This window comes from Micrasema longulum, unplaced genomic scaffold, assembly GCF_059751315.1.
Source record: "Micrasema longulum isolate JH-2025_06_02 unplaced genomic scaffold, ASM5975131v1 h1tg000331l, whole genome shotgun sequence".
Lineage (NCBI taxonomy): Eukaryota > Metazoa > Arthropoda > Insecta > Trichoptera > Brachycentridae > Micrasema > Micrasema longulum.
The window spans coordinates 2,220,486-2,237,024 of NW_028277535.1; the positions used below are offsets into that span (position 1 = coordinate 2,220,486).

Below are 16,539 nucleotides of genomic sequence, written 5' to 3' on the forward strand. Positions count from 1 at the left end.
TAACGTTTTTATGCAGAAAATAAAATAAATATTTTTCAAGATTAGTATTGAAAAACGGCATTATTTATGCGATTTCGCGTAACAAAAATATCCATAGATCGTTTTAAAAAAGTTTTGTGATAATTAAATACATATTTTAATGACACTAATTTGATTTGGTGTAGAGCACTTTAAGGTCAGTTCCAAGATTTTTTTAGAATACGCATATTTAAAAAATATTTATACGAAAAACTTTCGATAGGAGATGTCGATTGATGCCTTCAATATACGATCTACAATCTGCGTTAAATTTAACTAAGTCAAGAATGGGGGAGATGGTTTCGCTTTTACATAAAACGTCCGACAGTCTCAGGATATAAAGATAAAGCATCTTCTCTAATGACATAACTAAAATCGGAATAAAATGAACGATTTTAATATCGCTGAATTGATTTTGAAGACCTCCAGCGACGATTATTATCCACTCCCCAGAGGTAAATTTTCCATTGCAAGTACCGCTTTTTCTCCTTATCTCGCGTTTCTTTTTCTCTACTCTTCCACTATCGTTCCGGAGAAATTCTTTCGTTGCAATTAAAAGGGAATTTATTCCACTGACAGCGGTAGATAATGTTAGTTTAAGGGAAATGGTCTTAATGAGTTACGTGTTATAGCACCCACATCACTATCGGACCGATTGCTAAATATTAAGCAAGATAGTTCTAAGATAGTGTTTTACCGAAACGAGGAACGAAATATTAACTTTAAATAGTTCTAGAGAGCAGAAACTAAAAATTATTAATTAACTTAAAATTCGATAGCATTATACATTTTAAAAGCCGAATTCGATAAATAAATACGCGTATGTTTTTCCGTTGTTCGCATGTGTAAGATGCCATTCTGTGGTCAACTCTCAATATGTAAATAAATATTATAATTACATGCGTCGTTTCATCATCATTCCCTTTCGGCACCTATTGGTGCATAGAGCGCAGCATTGGTATACCAATCGCAGCGTATCTCGATCATTTTTGTAAATGAAGGTAAGATGACCAGTTTCACGCTTCAGGTACCGTCCAGCGACTATGAAATATTGTAATGTGATAACACCCCTTAAAATAAATATTTCATTTCAATCATGTCGGTAATCGAACCGGAAACCTCTCGCATGGTAGGTAAACGAGGCCGACTCGTTAAGTAAGGGTATATTATTTTATTGCAGTTAAAAATCGGGAGTGCATTTAATTATCCTCTCTTTCGCACCTGCTGACAAGCTTTTAAAATAGAAGAAGTTTGGCGGGTTATGTCTTTAATTTGTTTAAACTTAAGATAAAGTAATGTAGAATTGAAGCCGTGGCTTTTTGTCTAAGTTAAAATTGTTTTCTGAGGTTACTGTGACGCATTTCGTGTAAGCGCGATTAGCAGAGGTCCTTTCCAGAGGCCTCATTGTTGACGTTATAGACAGGGTTTTATCCCACGATATAAAGAAAATAATAATAACAAAAAATATTAAAGACATCGTGACCTTTATGATCTTGTTAAGCAAATACCAGTGGCGCGATTTTTCGTAAATGTTGTTTAATCGTCAAAATTTTCTTATTTGTTTGAAAACATAAAAACAAAACAAAGAAAAAATCACGAATTCCCGTTAAATTTTCTCTCACGTAAAAATGTGCACGTTTTTATTATTTTTTAAAAGTTGAACCCTCGGTGTAAATGGGAGTTATATTGTTTCTCGGCAAGTCGGAGCGAAACCACGTGCGGGTGCGGGCGCGGGAAGGAGATGCCGCTACCGCATACCGCAGGGACGGAGGAGGACACAATGAGAAGTATGCGTGACTGTCGTAGTGGGCAAAGTGACCCTTCTGTGCGCTGCGGAGCCAAGTTCAACGATCTTGGCTAACATCGCACGAACCAATTTGAATAAGAAAATAAAAACGATGTAAAAAGGCGAATAAAAATAGAACGCGTGTGGAGCGATGCTCCGAACCAAGAAAAAAGAAGAATAATTGCAGACACGGTGTTGGAAATAACGAGGAGAATTGTCATAGTGAGTTTACGAAGAATGAAGATATCATAGAATTAAGAATAGTCCAGAAGGAGCGTAGAATCATATTTGAATACATCGGACTGTGTCCAATAATTCCCCCACTATGCCTCACTTTCGCCACGCGCATTCGTGATGCTGTCGCGTAATGTTGCACGATGGAAAAAAATATAATCATAACACAAATGTAAGGTAAAAAAAAACAATCTAATTTCTCTAAAATTTTATCGTGCGCGCGGAAATATTGATCGACACAACAGAGTAGATAAGTAAAGGATCATTCAATAAGAGTAATTGAATTAATGAACTTTAAACTTAAATTTTATACTTAGTACTAACAATAGACAGACAATTGACATGGACAATTCATATCAACAATTTAATAAGCAAAGTGGCGACTTTATCGAGTCTATTTTTTTAAATCAAAAACTTTGTTCCAATGAAGGAAAAAAAAAATGTATGAAGCCTATGTAAAAACTAAAATATGTTATATGCAACTACTATGGGGAACAGGAAATCAAAATGACATAAACAGACTACAAAGACAGCAAAATGAAATATTAAAGTTAGTATATGACCTTCCCTATCTAACAGCAACTGAAGAACTTTTTGAACAAACTAAACAATTGAATGTAACTGAACTCTTTAAACTAGAATCTTTAAAATTTATTCATAAATTAGCCACTGATGTTATTGTAGACGAAGAATTAAAACTTGAAAAAAACTGTAGTAAACATGAACACAATACGAGAATATCAGAAAAATATCATATACAATCTTTTAAAACGAGAAAAGGACAATCGAGACTTATTAAACCATGGACTGAAATTATACAATAAACTACCAGACAAAACTAAACAAAAGACTCAGACAACCTTTACAAAAGATGTTAAAAATATTATTATTAACAGTAGAATGTGAATTTTAAAAGTGAAAATATTTTGTTAAATGTATGTAACCCGTAAGTTATCAATAAAATTCAAATTAAAAAAAAATATATAAAACAAATTTAGTTTTACATAAAACTGTCATTTTTATATCATGTTAAATAATATATGATGTTTTAAAGATAATGTCGGTCAAATGTCCACGATAGAGTTGTTAAATCCGAGATCCAAGTTTCATTAGTTATCTCATTAGATGAGCAAAGTAGGGTAAAAAAATTTACTACCCTGGCCACACTAACGAAATGGTCATTTTGTTTCTTCGACAATCTGACAGTGGAAAAATAATTCAATTTTTAAGTTATGTATTTGTTACATACACATTCGTTTGCTAATTTACACATGAAATGTGATTGCATCCTGTTTCTTTAAGATCCTAGCAGTACTTCTACACTTTATAAGGACACAACACGGCATAGTTGAATTCAAATCAGGAGTTGCGTACTGAGCGACGTCGACAAAGAAACTGATGGGTCAAAATGTAAACCTACTCATTTATGAGTAGTTTAGTCGCCTTTTGTTTGATGTGCGTATGCGGTTTCTGGACTATTCTTAATTCTATGGAAGAGATATACTAAATAAATGAAGTCCCGATAAATTAAATTAATTAAGCGCTTAATTTGACCAAAACCGTAAGATACTGAGTTATGTGAATAGGTGTCTCGGAAGAATCTTGGAACGGTGTGTAATAAGAGAACGGACGCAGCAAACCCCGGTGACAACCGTCATCGAGCAGAGGCGATACTGTTGTACGCTGCGGGCGCCTCCTGAGAGCCTTAACCGCGGTTGCCTACTTTACAAGGCATCAGGTTCTCGACGTTCACTGCTGACTGCTCTGCGGCAGTTTATGTCAGAACTACAGAACGCGAACCTGACTTGGGAGGATGTACAGAAGCTGGCAGCCGATAGAGATGTATAGAGACTCTTTGTGGACAGCATATGCTTTAATTAGGGAGCGGAAATGGAACGATGATGATGATTATGATCAAAAATTTAAAACCACAGACGAAAATAATACACACGTACAATTTCATTTAAGAACTTTTAAAACACATTTTTGTGGATGCTTTGCATTCAATGGTAGTAAGAAGACTTCAACATTAATTTAAGTAAATATCTTCGAAGTAACTACAGAATTCGTGAATATTTATGTAGGAGTGATTTATATTACGGACTTTTGAAAGTCTTCAAGGAGTAAAAAGAAACTAGTTTAACTGAGATTGATAAATATTTATAAGGCGGCAATACTGTACAGTTCCGTAAGAATCTCCGAGAAAAATATACTCGGATTCGAAGGGTAATGGAAAATTTAGTACACAACTTATGTTTGCAGAGGCCGTTAAGAGTTAACAAGTTGTAAGTGATTTCGACAGATAAATATTTCAAATTGTTTAAGGCAACACACAAAATTATTCCGAGCATAAAAAGATAGGAAAAATTATGTTTGTAATATAAAATACAAAACCAGGTTTCTCAATAAAATATTCGCAATATATACACAATTTAGACAATAAACGTAAAACATAAAGTACGAGTATAAAAGTGCACTGATTACGAAAAATTCTTTTTTAACTCATTTATATAATCTTCACTGTACCGATAAAAAAAAAAAAAATTGTTATTTTACGCCTTAAGTTTTTAATAGTGGCGCTACATAAAAGGTAGACTTAAAGGAGAAATAAAAAATATGTGGTTTGTTCTTTCATTCGAATAAACTATTTCGTTTTAGTATTTTCTGTCTTATTTTACACCTCCGCGTTAAGCACAGTCCGACTTGAAACAAAGAGGAAATGTGACTAGGCAAAAAAATATAACAGAAAAGATCAGAAAAATAAAACGGTTCAATCTAGAAAGCTTCGGGTGTTGTCACAAACGCGAACCTTTTTGCATTAGTTCAAGTTTTGCCCGCTTCTTATAGGAATCCTTGAAATTTTTTCATTTATTGAAAATTGAGTACCATTTTCACATAAATTCTGGAGCAAACTATAAAGTTGAACATTTTCTCCTTTCGTAATATATTTTATTTTAACAAGAATTACCAACTTCCTAGAAGTTATATTTATATTCCTTATCCGTCGCTTTGCATTCACCGTCTTCTCCCTTTTAAAACACTGCGTTGATTTTCGAACTAAATGGATGTTCGACATATCTGAAACAAAAGAAAACGGCAATTTATTAATAATGAAAGACACAATTTAATTTGTTTCACAAAATATTAAATGTTGCATATTTGTGTATTTGAAAAAGATAGTGACAGTAAAAAAAAATTGGGAATGTTTTAGTATGATAAATAATAATTCTTAATTTCCCTAGTCGATTAAAATTTTTGAAATTTATTCATGTAAAGATACATATTACAAAAAAAAATACATATTCCTAACTCTACGAGGTCAAGAGCCCTGTGTTGAGTTGGGATACAACATGCGTAGCATGCATATTATTAAAGAATACTACAAATAAAAAAAACATTACATAAACATAAACTTCAATGAACATATATTATATTAATTAACATATTACAACAGAGATGAAGAACATTACAGAAAAGGTAATATAGAAGCCTAGGCATCTACAGGGCTTATGACCTGTCACTGGCTGGTTTGAGTGGCCACTTTACACACTGTGTAACATTCACCATTCTGCCCATATTTGAACAACTATATTCTTTCAATTCTTTCATCTGTTGATGTTTAGGAAGTTAAAGAGCTGAAACCTTCATTTATGCGAGTGAGATTCATCTATTTGAATTATTTCACCTACATACTAGGCAACGCCTGAAAATTTAATTTTTTCAATTTCTATACTTCTTCATGGACCAGGTGAATTTATTAATAATATTTTGAAAGAATTTAGTTGTTCGAATATGGGCAGAATGGTGAATGTTACACAGTGTGTAAAGTGGCCACTTAAACCAGCCAATGACAGGTCATAAGCCCTGTAGAAGCCTAGACTTATATATTACTTTTTCTGAAATGTTCTTCATCTCTGTTGTAATCAGCTCCCCAGGGAGTTGAATCCAGTCCTTGTCTACAAACATTTTGACAAACTCAAAATATTATATTAATGGTTATTAATACCTTAAGCATATAGTTATAATATAACTTAGAGTCAAATATTAAAAAACGTAAACACATAATGGTCCAACATACGTCATACCTTGCCCCTGCTATTATTTTTTTTTTTTAATGAAAAACAAAAGTATATTATATCTCCTAGAATCGTCATTTGCGCGAGACAGACAATGCTTCATACCGATGAATTGTGCGTTAGAGAGAAGATAATATACATATTCCGGGCATTGCCAACGCATGCGCAGATTTGAATTTCGTTTGCAATAGTACTTTGAACATGCGTAATGACGTGATATTAGTACGAATGTAGTTAACTATAACGTGCTTATTATGTTGAGCGCATTTAGCGTTTCTGGTTCCGATGCGCGGGCTGTCATATTATTGCTCGTTTATCACGGCGGCCTCCGTGGTGTAGTGGTCAAGACGCTTGACTCACGCACGGAAGGTTCCGGGTTCGATTCCCGGTGAGAACACAAAAATTAAAAATGTGATTTTTCTCAAGCCTGGGTGCTCTGTGATGTAATTCACCACTGTAATTAGGCCTCCTGGCCTGTTGTGGTGCAAAAAAAAAGTGTAAAAGAAAAAAAGTGTAAAAGTGTCAGACCTATCATATAATTATATTATTATTGAACTTAATAATATACAAGTTGTCAAAATGTAAAAAAATGCACTGCCAATGTTTTTGGTCTGGAGCCGCCAGTGGTTCACTGTTAAAGCTCTCACAGTTATTGATCACTTGTTTGTCGTCTTTAGAAAATGCCTCCGTGATCTAGTCTCCTTTCTATATGTAGGCCAGATAAATCATATCAAATCGAATCGAATCGGTGCGTCTGTTAAGAAAAGAATCATGGAAATGGATAGGCTTCGAGAGAGGAGACTACACTTACGGAGAAATCGAGTCAATGTAAAAAGTCACAAGTCTACAAAAACGTAGAAATAACACAATTTTTTATTTACGAAATGGCTTAATTGTATACCATCGTTAATGGAACAAGTGGCATTCAATGTTTTAATCTGCCGCTAGCGAATTAATAATAATGTGCTATTCCTTGATCAACACAGCACACACTGTGGCTTGCATGCACCAATGTCCCGATTGTGCGGAATTTAAAACTCGAGACAAGATCTGGTCTTTTTTATGCAGTCTATCTAGATTTAAACAATCACTAAGATATACAAGATCTTGTTTTGCGGTAGGAATTATTATTCAAACGTTGTCTTACCTTTAATTTTCTTTAGTTGTATTTTATTTCAATTGTGCCTGTATATATTATAAAGAAATGTATTTACCATTGTCAAATGGACTAAATACGTCCATAAATAAATAAATAAACTTCCTTCCAGAACTGCTAAAAAGCTTCAAGAAAAGAAGCTTAACAGGTTTTTTTTTTAAAGATTTTTTTAAAATATACTTTTTAGTGTCATTTCTTAAATAATCTTTGAAGAAAGATAACTGGTAGGTGTTTGTATCACATAAACAATAAATCACGTTAATCACGTAGATAAACAGGAGAAAACATTTATTCACACGCTCGTTTATTCGTTTGCAAGGTAATAAAGTAAATTGTTAGGCGCTCACGGGTAGGTAGGTAGGAGGAACGTGGGGAGGTGCGGTCAACGGGGCAGGGTGGAATGCATAAAACGGGAGAGGGATACTTTGTTCTGAGCTGGTAGTAGAAACTCACGCATAAAAATATCATAGTGCAATTCGTTTTTATTTACACTTAGATGATATATATTTTTTTAAAGGCATAAAATATTAATAATCTAGCTACTTGTGCAATAAATGGCGGTTCTACGACGGAAGTTGTAGCTCAATTGATTACACTATTAAGACGACAAAATATGATTTATTCCTATTTTCAAATTAATATTGTTTATTGGCTGTATGATTTAAGTCTAGAGAGCGACTTGGTGATGAACGAAAGTAAGTCAAAAGTGATGGTATTTTGAAAGAAGTGAGGTTACTGATTGCATAATAAATTTAAACAACGAATGTCTTCGATGAATTGAAGAATTTGTGTATTTGAAAATAATGTTTTAAGAGATAGAAGAATAGAAAAGGATATTGAAAGGAGAGTGAATGTGGGCAAAAAAATGAACGGCGCACTGAGCACAATAATTGCTAGTAAAAATATGTCAATCGAAGCTAAACTGGCAGTGGACAACTAAGTTTTAATCCCAACACGTATGTATAGAAGTGGAACATGCAACTGGCAGAGGAATGATGAAAGAGGCCGAATGAACGCGGTATAAATGCGATCTCTCAAACGCATGTATTAAAATCAATGTAAGATGGGGTTGCGGATCATGAAATCAAACGAGAGTGTAAATGTAAATCAGATATAATTGAAAGGGTCTTTGAGATGGTTTGGTCATATAGAACGAACGGATGACGAAAGAATGGTAAAACAGGTATATATAGCGAGAATGAACGGTTACATGGGACGAGGACGACCAAGGAAGACGTGGCATTATCAGATAAACAAAAATCTTAAATGTCACGGTCATGTCAAAAACAGGCAGAACCGAAGGGCATATATATATATATACCATGAAATATGAATGTGGAAGAAGCTAGAAATGTATACCAGGATAGACGTGTGTAGTAGTCCATTTTCTCTGCCTACCCCAACGAGGAAATGGCGTAATGGTAGTGGGAGTACAATGAAAGCATCCACCCCTTTCCCGAAACTGTTCATAAAGACTTGAGTCTTTCTTCAGTTTCGCATATCAATATCAATTTTTTTATATTTTTCAAACTAATTAAGCGAAAATTTAATATTTCTTTACAATCAAACCGCGAAAATGACAAAACAAATAAACTTTAAAAACTTTCATTGTACCCCTCACTGCAGTTTTGTCAGTTTGTTATCAATCAAATACACATGGTCAGCACAATCACCCTTTTCTAATTTCCCAGTATTACAGTGGAGGAATACAGTGTTAGTTCTAAATTGAGACCGCGGCCGTACGCTCCAGATCCCGCATCGAAAAGGAAGAAGAACGTAGTAATACAAACAAATCAATCAAACGACATGAAACCCAAATACATATAGGAAACATTAGAATAATTTGCCCTATACAACATGCACTCAATCAACAGAAGAAAAACAATACGTATTTATAACAAATCACAGTGGAACATCAAATCATCAAGACACTACCGGCAAAATCCTAATTTAGGTAGTGGGAGTAGTAGTAAAAGTAGTAGTAGTAGTAGTAGTAGTAGTAGTAGTAGTAGTAATAGCAGTGTACATTATAGCACTTTAGATACAACTCGTGTGGAGCCAAAATAATAAACATAAATAAGCATCGTTTATATAAATCGTATGAAGAAGTCATTGCCTGACAAACGTTTGGACAAACTAAAAATCATATTGTAGCCAACTGGTCTAAGAAGTACACAGATAGAAAAATAATTTAAGGCGTTATCTAGTAATATATTAAATAATTCAATCTTACCCACATTAATAAAGGTTTCAGCTCTTCAAATTCACAAAAAAAATTGAAATAAAAGAACTAAAGAAATTTAGACGTTGAAACATGGGCAGAATGGTGAATACTACACAATGTAAAATGTGGCGACATAAATCAGCCAATGACAGGTTGTAAGCGCTGTAAATGCCTAGACTTCCATAGTGACTTCTCTAAAATATTCTCTATCTCTGTTGCAATATGTAAATGTTTTCAAAAACGTAACAAATAATACAATTTTATTAGATAATATAAAAAAAAATAACGGTATTTTTTTTAAATAAACAGATTCGGAATATAAGTTGATCAAAACAGTAGAGACTTAAGTGAAAAAACTTTTCCGAGTATAATATTTGTATATATATATATACATATATTTAATTTCTTCGAAAAATTAATCAAAGCGTTCATGACTCGAATAACGAGTGCCCTCAGACGAAAAATAATTTCTAAAAATTCTACGAGCTTAAAGAGGCAAGATTATTTCCATAAATTTACCTCTTTATACCTGCGGGATAGTAATTTACGTGCGAACAAGTTCGCGATATTATTCCGAGAATAAAATAGAGTTTAAGTTCAGAGTTAGTGTAAGTTCGTGTCTCGAAGCGTAGTTCCGTAATCGCGTGGATCTGTCTCCGTATTGGTATCGGAAGTGTGGAACAAAGTGCGGCCGGTATACTGCTACATTACGTAAGTAAGTACTGCTACATTACGGTGGAAAGCGTCCGAGAAATAAATTTCGCAACTCTGGAAATATTTATCAGCATCTCAATACTATGCAGCTGGTACCGATTTAGATTGTGAAACTTATTTCACCCCGTTAAGCCCTTAAACAATAGGAGGAAAAGGAGTTTCCCTTATTTCTCGGAACGAATAAATATCGGCGAAAAACAATACAAAAACCGCAAAATGTAATCTGATACCAAAACAGGAAGAATTTCTTATTAGAAGATAAACAATATTTAAAATATCGTATTTGTTTTACGCATATTCAACCCTTTTATGTAGTAAACCGAGCTTTTACTTTCAGTAATATATAATAGGAAACACAGTAAATAACAGGACCAATTGGTAAATGACGAATTTGTCATTTTAAACGATAATGTTAATGGTCTTCGCGAAAACTATTGCAAATTTATACCGAGAGTAAATTTGTATTTTATCTTGGGTAATTTAATACCTTATGTTAAATACGTAGCAGCAGTCCAGTAAATATTTTACCCTCGCAATATTTCATTTTATTACGAGTCACCGAGAATATATTTATTGAAAACTTCAAGTACAAAAATATGCGCACTATGGCGGGCTTATTGCTAAAAGCAATATATCTTCCAGCCAGCCATGTTAATTTTTAAAAAATACGGTACTTTTTGTAGGCACCATCTATATGACAATTGAAACGACAATAAATAAAATTAATTTAGAAATTTTAAGGATGAATTTGGCGTGATTATTGAAAACATCCGACGCGAATCAAATAAATCTTAAGATATTTCGCTGTTTGAAAAACAGTGTTATCCAATATTCATATTATTAAACATTTAAATGTGTTTGCAAAGATTTACTAGAAAAACACAATAGTATAAAATTACAATGATGTGGCTACACACCGACACTTAAGCGGCAACATGACCTAGGTATCTCATTTTTTTACCAAATTGCGATAAGTACGTAAAAAAAGTTTTTAGAAGGCGTCGCACATAGACTCTTGTTAAGATGACATATAAGAATTTTCTTGACATGATATTTCTTATTCAGTTTTCTGTATCCCCTTTAAAGTGCGAAAAAATGAGATAGGTAATGTTGCCACTTAAGTGACGATATATGGTTATTCGTTAATATTTTCAGGGAGGTAAACATGTTAAAATACTAAAATAACGTTAATACTGATTAATTAAAATAAAATCAATGAATTGAGGGTGTTGGGAGCAAACTTAGAAATCTCCTTACTGAGACTTTTGCGAAAAATTTTGAAAAAAGAATTGTGAGATTTCTAATTATGCTTCACTAACCCAATGGAGAATCCTAGTGAGTTTGCGGTGTCAAGTATAATTGAAAGCTGTTTTTGCAAGATTTAGAGACGGTTTTGAATAACGCTATTATTTAAGTAGGTAGGTTTTTACGTATAGTTTATTTTGGCATCAAAAACTAATTTTCCGTTTTTGGTTGGAGATATCAAGGTTGGTTTCTGATACCTTCAATTATTGAATTCAAATTAACCATTTTTTATATCGGAGAGATAAAGAATATGTATTTTGTGTAGTGTGTATCGAAATAATGCAATTTCAAGACAAATACATCAAAAGCCACAAAATCATATTACGATATATATATATGTATACGTTCTGTATGTGGCTTGAATACAGAGGGAGTCGGAGACAAATTGCGCTGGGAATTTAGAATACATTGGGACAGCCTTAAGCAAATGACAGCCTTTGTGAGTCGATTGATTGCTAGCGGATATCAAACAAGAGAGAGGGTTTTTAATGAAAGATAGAAAGAAGACAAATTTATATACTAAATCGATATTTAATCTGACAGATTCGGAAATTGCTAATTTTTTTCGGGGAAATTTCGGCAAATATTTTCATAAGAGCCTCGAGATATCTCGATTAGCTACCAAGGATCACTTTATATTGACGTTTACCTTCAGTAATAAAATCGGTATAAATAGCAAACATCAACGCTGTTTAACTGTGATGGATACGTAAGCGTTGATAAGTTTGACACTATTTAGAAAACATAATATGGGACTGTAATGTTATACTTTATGATATAAATATAATATATTTAATCAAATAGAAATTTCGAAAGGCCATTTACACGTGGACAATACAATATTTTTCTGTTCCAGTACTCTTATCATTCTCCGCGTGTAAACACCAGATTGTAGGACAAGACATTGTTCCGAGATATTCTCACGGAGATAGACCGCTCGAGGCCGCATTGTCCTCGTGTGAACATGCCGAAAATGGAGGCAGAAAAAAATAGTTTCGATTGGTTCGTTCTTTAACAATTTCAATACATCTCGGTATAAAATAAACCGTATTTTTCGTGGACTCACTCGTAATAAACGCCGTCGTGTATTCATTTTCGCAACGGTCACGGGCGAGTTTTCGTATTGTCCCAGTGTTCTGCTATCCTGCGAAGCCGAGGCTGTTCACAGAGCTGGGACAAGACAACACTGTCCTATATATTGTATTATACACGATACTGAGACTTAAACTCGGTGCCTTTATAAACATAAGCTAGTAAAGAATATCGGACTTTAATATTGAAAAGACAGTGTGATAATAATTTACGTTGATTGCTCTGTATAGGGTCATCAGCGCCCTTCTTAAGCCAAATCCTGAGAATAAAGGAAGCGTATACTATCATCATTTTTCAATATTATTTCCCTATCCCAACCAGTGGTGCTAAGAGGACTGCACAAGAATTCCAATTGCGGCGTACATGAATCTTTTTTGTTACGTGTAAAGTGATCAATCTTACGCTTCCAGCGCCAGTCCAGGGACAGTGACATGTTGCGGGGTAAAAACATTTTTAAAGCAACCATTTCCCATCGACCCAGCCAGAAATCATACCTGGGACCTCAAGCAAGGTAGGTGAACGCGCCAACCACTACATTACGAGGCGGACTTGTCTCCGATAGATCACCCGAAAGCAGCCATCGGTTCAAAACACTAATTCAGTCTTTTTCAAACTCAGAACTGTATTCTTCATTCCCGGGACACAGATAGAAGCGTATAGGTACTATAGTTTACCTAGAAATAATGAGTACCAAAAAACGCACAAACAAATTAAATCTTGAATCCCGTTCTCACAATCTTCCTTAACATAGATTTTTAAAAATCCTTTAAGCTTTCGGGTGACGTCAGTTAAGTCTCGCATTAAGATAACATGGCAGTAGCGTTACCGTAATTAATCAAAACAAATGATAAATTAATATTGAAGAAAGTTTTTGCTTTCGTTGGCTTATTCAATTGTTTTCCAATGGCGTGAACTTGTCGCTTCCCTTCATTGGGAAAACAAAACGCGCGCGTCAATATTCCGTGGCTTTTGTGAAATACGAGTATGATATCAATACCAGGGGTATTTAACTGGAGTGCGCAATTGGGAAGTACACAATATACGAAAACATAAAGAAAATGATAGACAAAAGGTGAAAAAACGAAGGGCGTTTTAGTGTGGAAGAAATTATACCTCTTCGCTCCGGCACAAAAAATGAAGATGAATTTCGTAAAATGTTCGCTAAATATCGATCTCGTAACTTCTGTGAATATTTATACTTCAGTATCTAAATAATTCCATGTGAATTAAAACCATTGATTAGTCACTTACTCCTATTTTATTTATTTTATCTGTTTCTTTAATAATGAACCGGGTTGTGGTTCCGAGGTAAGTGTCGCGGACTTACGGATCAAAGATCCGAGGTTCACACCCCGCTCTACCGCAACTTGATTTCCTCTAATAGTGAGTAATTTATAACTTGTAGAAAATGGCCGCCAAAATTGAAATATTTAAGTAAATCGATATAACACAAAATATATTATTGTCTGTAACAGGGTTGCCAAATGCCAAGGCGTACCTAGTTTGTTTGGCCTTATTTAAAAATACAATAAGTAGCAGTTTGCTAGTCTTGACCTGTGTTGGTGAACGTTTATCTTCTTTTTTTTGTAAACGAATAAATCATAAGACGTGACATAATTAACGTGTAGTGGTTGGCGGTTTCGCTGCTTGAGGTCCTAAGTTCGATCTGCGAAATAATGGTTTTAAAGATTCTACCTTTCAACAACAATAACAATCAAGCCGTTTCTCCGCAGGGGTAGGCAAGGACGATGTAACGCCACATCACTCTATATTTGCATACAGACCTCGCTTTATCTACATTTATACATATTATCATGCACGCACGCCGAATATTCCTACTCAGGACATGCCCGTCTTCAAGTATTTGTTGGATTTGATGGTGCTTTGTCTTCCGCGGTCTTCCTAGTTTTCTACATCCATCAACATTCACACCGTAGATCCTTGTAGCCGTGTTTTTGCTGTCCATTCACTCTACATGTCCAAACTCACCTACATTTCAATACTCATTTTACCCGTTTTCTGAAATAAAAATGTTTTTTTTAATACAAGCAAAAACAATAGGCCTTTAAAACAATTTTCAGGTATGAGGAGTAAGTGTAAGTACTTTCACTACAACATTGATTGTTCTTGAACTGCAATCAGAAGCGCAAGACTAGTCAACAACAACATCAGTCTAGATAAGCTGCAATAGAAGTACTAATCCAGTCCCCTAATGCATTACTGGGTGCGAAAAGGAAAATGATTATTATATTTTTGAACATCCATATAACAACATCATATACTAACATCGTCGTTTACCTAAATAAAGTTGAGATAATTAAATTTTCGTCTGGTCATTTTTGATTTTCGTATCAATGGTTAATTAACTTTATTGATGATTGATTAATGGTGTTTGCAAAAAATATATAGGTAAACCAATCGATGCCTTTTATTACTTAGTCTGTTCGTGACGAAACGCGTAGCTTTAAATTCGGATTAAATAATAACAAATACGCTGAAGAGTTTGAGAAGCAGGGGTACGTCTGTCTATGTACCGCGTGAAATATTACAAACAATCCAACAAAAAGTTCTTTGACACTTCTCATTTGCTAAGGAGTATTATGAAACTCCCACCATAAAATAATTCGCTAAGACAACAGAAGCAAACTTAAGTAATAAAAGCTTACTTCGGGAACAAGAGCTAAAGGTCGAATGTCACTTTGTTATTAAAGAAATGATAACATTATGATAAACCATTATTACGATCCGATATTAACAATGTTTCACAAAAACGAAAGAGGAACCTTTTCCTATGCTGATAAAGAAGATTCCGTGTCACTAGAAACAGTAAAATGTTGCATGTTAAATCATCCAAATCAAACCAAGGCTTTAATTCCTCAATGTCGAGAATGTGTAGACTAGTAAACTCTTCTAGTGACTTCCTACTTCTTCCTCCAGCGTTTCGCAGATCTCTTACTAGTGTCGAGAAGAGTGTGGGAGGATGCCATGGCTAAACTGAGCTACAATAAGACTATTTATCTATACCTTTGTTCCAATTAACTGTCATTTTTTCTGTCCTCAGCTTAAGTATTATTTGATGTATTCACAAATTCTTTTTCGTTCAAATAGCATGTATGTAAACAGTTCAAATTGGTTTAGGCCGTTAGTAAATAAATTATTAAAAATTGCAGTAATTTTTCATGGACTATACCTCCAACAAGCAAAATCGCCAATCTCTGTCGCCTCGTGATCCCGCGAAAATATCACGGAACCCAAAGAGAACAGAGTTTCTTCCTACCAAAACTTAGAACCTATGTTTAGTAAATAATAATAAGTGTAACTAGTTGTCAAATTGTTCAAAAAATGAATATATTCATTTTTTATTTGATTCACTTATCTGACAAACTTCACTTTATGTACGTTTTGGGTGTTTTGAGTTATGAATGCCACCTTTCTCTATGCGAAAAGATCTACACTTTAAGGTCAGAAACAACACTTTCCCCCAATTCCAAGTAAAGTTAGGGATGGTTGCGAATTCAGTTTATTTGACAAACAACATATTTCCTGGACATATGTTGTTTCTCAAATAAACACTTGAGTATCAGTTAGTATTTTATTCTACGAGGACACTTTCCTCCCCTGTGACAGATTTTTTTTGTCGTTTAATGAACGATAAGGTCAGCGGGTTGGATTTACACCGTTGAGAGAACCCGAAAGCTAAAAAGCAATATCATGAGGTCAAGACTGCGCAGGGCTGAGTTATCATAGACTTAAAAACTGGTGGCGAATAATAAAATACTCTTTCTCTTCTTAATTCACTGGGAAGAAAAGTACGTAGACAGATGAAAGAGTCATTCAATGTTTCTAAACTTTCACTTTGAATCTAGTAAAAATTCTGGATTTGTTAGAACTCGACCATTTATCGACCTCGTGTTGTAATGATCAGCGCGATTGC

General features: G+C 34.2%; 1 protein-coding gene across 1 annotated transcript in view; it reads right to left on the reverse strand.

Annotated features, from left to right (window-relative positions):
• Positions 1 to 44: 44 nt before the first annotated feature.
• The window catches only part of Camta (Calmodulin-binding transcription activator), a 272,872-nt gene continuing 256,377 nt past the window's right edge, over positions 45 to 16,539 (reverse strand). The window contains exon 22 of the mRNA XM_088225127.1: positions 45 to 5,116. The gene's annotated coding sequence lies outside the window, so the exon portion shown is untranslated. The remainder of the gene's footprint in view (positions 5,117 to 16,539) is intronic.